Source organism: Mirounga leonina, unplaced genomic scaffold (assembly GCF_011800145.1).
Source record: "Mirounga leonina isolate KUSES-001 unplaced genomic scaffold, KU_Mleo_1.0 Mir_165, whole genome shotgun sequence".
NCBI classification, from domain to species: domain Eukaryota; kingdom Metazoa; phylum Chordata; class Mammalia; order Carnivora; family Phocidae; genus Mirounga; species Mirounga leonina.
In genome coordinates, this window is record NW_023270415.1 from 79,532,194 (window position 1) to 79,539,001 (window position 6,808).

The following is a 6,808-nucleotide window of genomic DNA, read 5'->3' on the forward strand; positions in this document are numbered from 1 at the left end:
CAGTAATGACTGTTAATTATGATAGTTAGAACAATTAATTATTCTACATAATTAACAATCATGATGATCCAGAATTAAGATGAATAAATACATCAAGAGTTATTTGTTATAACTGAATGTCTCTATATTATATATAAAATACACCATATTCGTTATCCTGATAATTCTAGGATATGTAATTTTATATTAATAGTTATTCATCACAATAACTAAAATTGGTACTTTCATTATCCCCGCTTCATAAATGTTTCCTCATCGAGAGCCAATGTGATGAGAGCAGCCAGGATGGGAACGCAGGGACACGCAGCTGGGACAGCACCATTGCTCTCTGTCAGCCTGGGGGTATGGACCCACACGGCGGGTGCTCAGCAGGTGTCCTGGAGCCCCCCCACCCTTATGAATGAAGTCAGCTTACTAGGGGCTTCCGTGATCAACCCCTTGGGGAAGACATGTTTTAGCATTAACTGTTTATACCTCAGTGCCTATGTGGTTTTATTAAGCAGTCTAGTCCCCCACCCTACACACACACACACACACACACACACACACGTGCATGCACTCGCACACACGCACCCTCTGCCTCCACCTCTTCTGAGCCAGGAACCGTGTTAGGTGCTGCAGGCGCGGCCGTGAGACATGGTCCTGCCCTCTAGCAGCTTCTAGTTAGTGAGAGACAGACACCCACTCATCCCCTCAACACTTTCCCAGGGAGCGAAAAAGTGCTCTGAAGGAAAGGGGGTGTGCTAGATGTACACGGAAGAAGAAGGATCCTGAAACCAGCAGCTAGCAGGACTGCTTGCCGCAGGCCAGGCAGCCATTTATAATCCCCTGAATCCTCCCAACTCGGGCGGAATTTCTACAGCCAGTCCACCTCGTGAGAAGACTGAGGGACAGGAGAAGTGCCGCACAGCTAGGGGGCTTGTGCTCCCGGCCTGTGTCCCGAAGGAGGCCACCACCTTTTCACTTGAAACACGGGTCCCTCCGCCCCACATGCAGATAAACAGCACTCAGAAATGCTCAAGATACTAGGTGAACAGCAGCAACATAAAATTAGAAATGCAGGTGAATCCCAACTGTCCAAATATATGTAGGAAAAAAGAAGTCTAGGGGCGCCCAGCTGGCTCAGCTGGAAGAGCGTGCAACTCTTGAGTTCAGGGTTGTGAGTTCGAGGCCCACAGGTGTAGAGAGAACTCAAAAATAAAAGCTTAAAAAAAAAAAAGACAAGAAAAAAAAATGTCTGATGCCTTAAACTTATGAGTAAGGAAAGTAATAATTTGGGGTGGTGCCCGGATCCTCACTGCTAACGTGAGACGGATTTCTGAGCGGAACCACTATCTGCCCGCCCCCCTTTCACACTGGAAGAGCAGACTGGGATGAAGGTCATGAATGGGGTTGAGAAGGGGGGGGGGGTGGAAGAAGAGGAAAAAACGTCTGGAAATAACCTCACACGTATTAACTCTCCCTCCCAAGGATTATTATGGGTGACTTTTTTCTATTTCTGTTAGTATCTTCTAAATGCTTTGAGATGAGATGCATTCCCTTTATCATGAAGAGCGGAACGCTTTTTGGAAAACGAATCAGGAGGCCACACTGCCTGCGGGGAGAGCCCACTCGACGAGCGGACTGCGCTGAGCAGCTGCTCTGATGAGGGCGGCGGGGCTTGTCCTGGAGGCCGCCCCCCAGCCTCCTCTCCTGGGCGGAGCTCGGCGGAGGAGCCTTGCTGACCGGGGCACACAGTGTATCCACATGTAGCAAACGGTGTCACCTGGCCGTCGGCAGCAACTGTTACCAAGTTGCTCTTCAGGCTCTCGCATACTTGCTAGCAACGCTCTGTAGCAACTCCCACATTTACATGAGCAACACCAAGACCAGTTCTGCGGGGAGGCTGGGTGGGGGTTCTGGCTCTCCTCACACAATCTCATTTTCCCCTCCAGACTACTCATGACCCTCCACAGAACTGACCCAAATTTCTCATACACTAGAACTGGAAGCAAGGACCTGAGACATACAACAGGAACTGTCAGAGGGAAGGGGGCAGAGGAGAGAGGAGCCAGCGGAGGGGCTCTGGAAGGCAAGGTTCTGACTGCCTATTATCTGGCGAAACACAAGAAAGCCACACACAGACACCAATCCTCTAGTTAGTACATTTGTTTCTCCCACGGACACTGGGTAGCAATTCTGAAACCACTTTCTATGTCCTGGGTCTGAACGTATTGCGCATAACCAGACACAGACTTCTCACTATCTGGTAAAGAAGTTATAAATACGGAAAGAGGAAAGCTAGAATAAACCTTGGGGTATTGGACTGGAATCAGAAGTATCAGCATGAACTCACGGGTTTTCATAGATACACAGAAGGACAGATAAATATAGATGTGCATGCATGTGTGAGAACAGACACATCTATTTCCTAGCTGTGTCTACCACAAGGACACCCCAACAGCAAAGCACACACACCCAGGGCCCCAGGCTTACTTGCTTTCACCATTCTCCAATAAAAGGAACCAGGGCTCCCTGACAGGATGGACCGGGCAGCAAAAATACAAGGTGAGCCTAGGGCGGCTTGGAGGTCCAAACGGGAAATACTGAAACATAGCAGCGGCTGTGTTGGAAGGACACGGGCACTCCTTGGAAAGGCTCCACGTCAAGGTCACAAAACACGAAGAAAGGGGCTGTTGCAGATGGGACAGTGCAAGAGATGCGACAACAAATGCCATGAGGGCCTCCAGGCTGGAGGGGGTCCTGAAACGGACGCGGTGTGTCCAGAAAGCAGACCCACTCGGTCTAACAGCCAAACTGGATTCGGATCTGTGGCTTAGCTAATGGCACTGCTACCTGAACGTCGATTTCTCGGTGGTGGCAACTGTCCTATGATTCTGTAAGATAACCTTAGGGGGAGGCTCAGATGGGAACTTGGTACTACTTTAGCCACTTCTCCCCAGGTCTCAAATATGTCAAGCTCTTGCTGTGTCTCTCTCTGTCAAATAAATAAATAAAATCTTAAAAAAAAACCCAAAACAAAAGAGTATCTAGGAAGGCAATGAAATGAAGCATTAAATAATGGAGGGTAAGGGGCAGGGGAGAAACAGGCGAGCAAGGCTGGACCGGATCGGTGAGTGGCGTGATGGTGCCCATCACCACAGGGGCTCCTATTTTCTCGTCTACTGTGCACGTTTGAATTTTTCCTCATGAACAAGTCCTTCAAAACTTTTTCTCAAAGTCTGCAAACAACGTAAATCTGCTCACTTCCATTAGTGCCCAGCACCACCCAGGCAAACCGAAGAAACCAAAGGCAGCCATCTCTAGACACTGTCCCCATCTGCTCCACCCGCTGCCCGAAGAACCTGTCCAGTGGGCCGCGCTGGTCATCTCCGAGCCACTCCCCGCCTCTTCGCCACCGTGGCCAGCAGGACCCTCAGAAACACACACGGTGCTTGCGCAGCTCTGTCCCCCGCTCCTGGCGTTCTGGATTGAGAGCACCGCGCCCAGGGCAGCCCCTGCCCCTGAACCTGTCCGGTCCCATCCCAGGCCCCCGACAAGCCGTGCTCCCTGTCATATTCCCTTCCGGCTCCGGGAACGTGCTCTCCATCCCACCTGCACTAAAAACATCTGCCATTTTCCATGGATTTGTGGGTGACCACTTGATTCGTGTCTGGGTTCACGACTCAGACAGTGAGCTCGGAGGGCAGGGGCTGCTTGGGTGTGCATCCACTGCTGTGTCCCCGGCACTGGGCGCGATGCCAAGTGTGTAGCTGGCACACCATGCCTTTTTCCAAGAGTGAACATCTCTGCCATTACGCATACGGGCCCGACTCGGGGTACTGGACGCTCACATTCTTTCCTGCCCTATTAAAGTGCGCTTAGCTTTCTTGTGTCGTTTCTAGTTCTCCAGGCCCAAAACACACTCCAAATCTGGCATGAAGAAATGGACCCTATCTTATAGCTATTAAGTATATTAAGCTTATTATAGCTATTGAGATCTGGACAAAACATGGTTAAACCTAGGTGTTTTTTGTTTTTTGTTTTTTTGCACTTCGGTAAATAATAAAGTATGCAAAAATGGGTTATTACATTAAGAATTTCATTTTCTAAAAGGCAGTGATAACAGTAAGTATTGGTAAGGACGTGGAGAAACTGGAACCTTCGACACTTGGCAGGAATGTAAAATGGTGCAGCCACTGTGGAAAACAGTCTGACGGCTCCTCAGTCACAGAGTATAACCCCGCAATTCCGCTCCCAGTACGTGTCCAAGTGAAATGAAAACATGTCCACGCACCAACTGGTACACGAATGCTCATGACAGCAGTATTCACAAGAGTCGAAAGGTAGAAACAACCCAAATGTCCAAGAGATGAACAAACTGCAAGACATCCATACAACGGAGCACTGGAGCGTAAAGAGGGATGGGGTGCCGACACGTGCCATGTGAACCTGGAAACACCGTGCTCAGTCAAAGCCAGACGTAGAAGGTCATACAGTTTTGGATTCCACTTATATAAAATATCCAGATTAAACAACTCATCAAGACAGGACGCAGAATGGTGGTTGCCCAGGGCCGGGGGCACCACGGGGACAGGGCTTCTTTTTGGGGTGATGAAAATGTTTTGGAACCTGCTAGAGGTAATGGGTGCACTACCCTGTAACTCTACTAAATACCCCTGAATCACTCACTTACAACATCTTGTGATAGGGCACCTGGCGGGCTGATTCGGTGCAGTGTGCAGCGCTTGATCTCAGGCTTGTGAGTCTGAGCCCCACTCTGGGTGTAAAGGTTATTTAAAAATAAAATTTTAAAGAAAAAAAGTAAAATGCCTTGTGTTGAGTGAATTTCACCTCAATTTTTAAAAAAGGCTATGACATTTTGAAAGAATTTCCTCTTTGAAACATCTAACAGTTTTCTTTTTCCCTTGTTAACGATACAGACACACTTGGAAAAGACCACACAAATAATATCAACAGTGGCTGAGAGCACTGGAGGGCGGGGGGCACCGCCAGGGAGACTGGAGTTGTCTAGAACAAGGCAAACAACTCTCTCACAGCATCCAAAAGATGACTGCAAGACTCCTTAACAACCATCATTCTACAACATGGACTTAAAACTACCTTATTTCAATAAAAACGTGCGAAAATAAAATACAAACCACGTCTCAAATAAACGTTTATTGGAATGACACCGGGTACCACTGGAAAACTTAACGGTGTGTCTTGCAAACTACATCTTAATTTCATCCTTGAAGTTCGGCAGGGATGGTACCCCCAGCCCGCAGGGCCCCCCACTCGCTGCCCCTTCAGAAGCACGGATCACCCACCGGGGCGCCTTCTCCGACGAGCCCGGGCTCAGCACCATGCTCCAGGCAGCCAGGACTCTTAGTCATTGGTCGTCGGAGGGAGAGGATTCCCTGATGGAATGAAATTTAAATCCCTCAAAAAGTCAACCTAATTCTTTGCTTTTCCTCTAAAGACCAATAAAATAAAAATAAAATAAAATAAAAATGCCACACAGAGTTCCTTCAGCTTTACAACCAAATTTCTTACCATCTATTCTATTTACTTCATAGCATTTATCTTCTAGAGAATTTTCACCCAAGACATCCATTTTTTCCTGAATTCACCTCTAGAATTCCATGACTGAGAGGTTCACCAGCTCTTCACTGGGGCCTTCAGCCCCGGGGACAGCACAGCTCCCTGCTGGGTCCCAGGCCACATTCTGGCTCTGGCAGCAGGCCAGGGCTGGGGGTGCTGACATGTGTCAATGCCTCAAACTCTCACCGGAAGGCAGATGAGATAGCTGTCCCCTTCTCACACATGAAGACACGGAGCTAAAAATGGGCTCAGGAGCGCTTTGGGGCTGCACAGCCCAGAGGGGGCGAGGCCGGATCCCACACTCACGAAGCTTCTAGCTGGGCACACCAGGCCATGCCTCCCACCCAGCGCGGGCCACCTCCAAGCCTAGCTCCTGAGGGCACAGCTCTGGACAAGACTGATAGGAGCAAAGAGGGAGGCAGTCAGCGCCCCTCGTTGCACCTCCACCGGCCAGATCATCAGCCAGGCTCCGTGGAACAGATTCGTGGGCTGCACACGGAACCTACCAACATCTGGACACGTACTCACGAGAGGGGAGCTGGGAGGCTGGCGGAGAAGGAAGACTTTTCACTGTCTGCTCTTTGACATGTTAGGATCTGACTTGTCCCATGTACATCCATTACCTGTGTAGGTAAATCATTTCATAAGTGGCCCCCACGGTCCTCTTCCCTCCAGACAGCTTAACACGCGTCACCCTCGAGGTACGGTTGCCACCTTCCACACCAGACAGAGGTGGGAGAGACCACTTCCACGGGGAACCACGGAGTCACGAGGGCAAGGGAGGACTGCAGCCCGAAAAAGCGCTCGAGTGGGCCGCGTGGGAGATTTTTCAAGAGTGTACACAAGTTTCAAGTCACTAAGTAAAACATTAACAATTAAATGGAATAAACATTTAGTGAGGAAAAAGAAAACACTACGGTGGACACTGGGAAACAGACCAAAGATAACCAAGAGGATCCAGGGCGCAAGCAAATGCAGTTTAATGCATTTGTTAATGAAGGACACTGACCACCAGGCAAAACACATTGGGTGCAATAAATGTGCCAGGTGAAGACGATGGATTTTTTTCTCCTGGATTTCCGAGAACTGCCTTACATGAGGCCCAGACAAAAGTGGGGCGCCTGGGTGGTTCAGTTGGTTAAGCATCCAACTCTCGGTTTGGGCTCCAGTCGTGATCTCAGGGTGAGATCAAGCCCCGGTCAGGCCAGGCTCCGTGCTCAGCTGG

The 6,808-nt window shown here is 49.4% G+C and overlaps 1 pseudogene; it reads left to right on the top strand.

Annotated features, from left to right (window-relative positions):
- The first annotated feature begins 1,240 nt into the window (after positions 1-1,240).
- On the top strand, positions 1,241-1,338 carry LOC118015503 (annotated as a pseudogene).
- Positions 1,339-6,808: the final 5,470 nt, after the last annotated feature.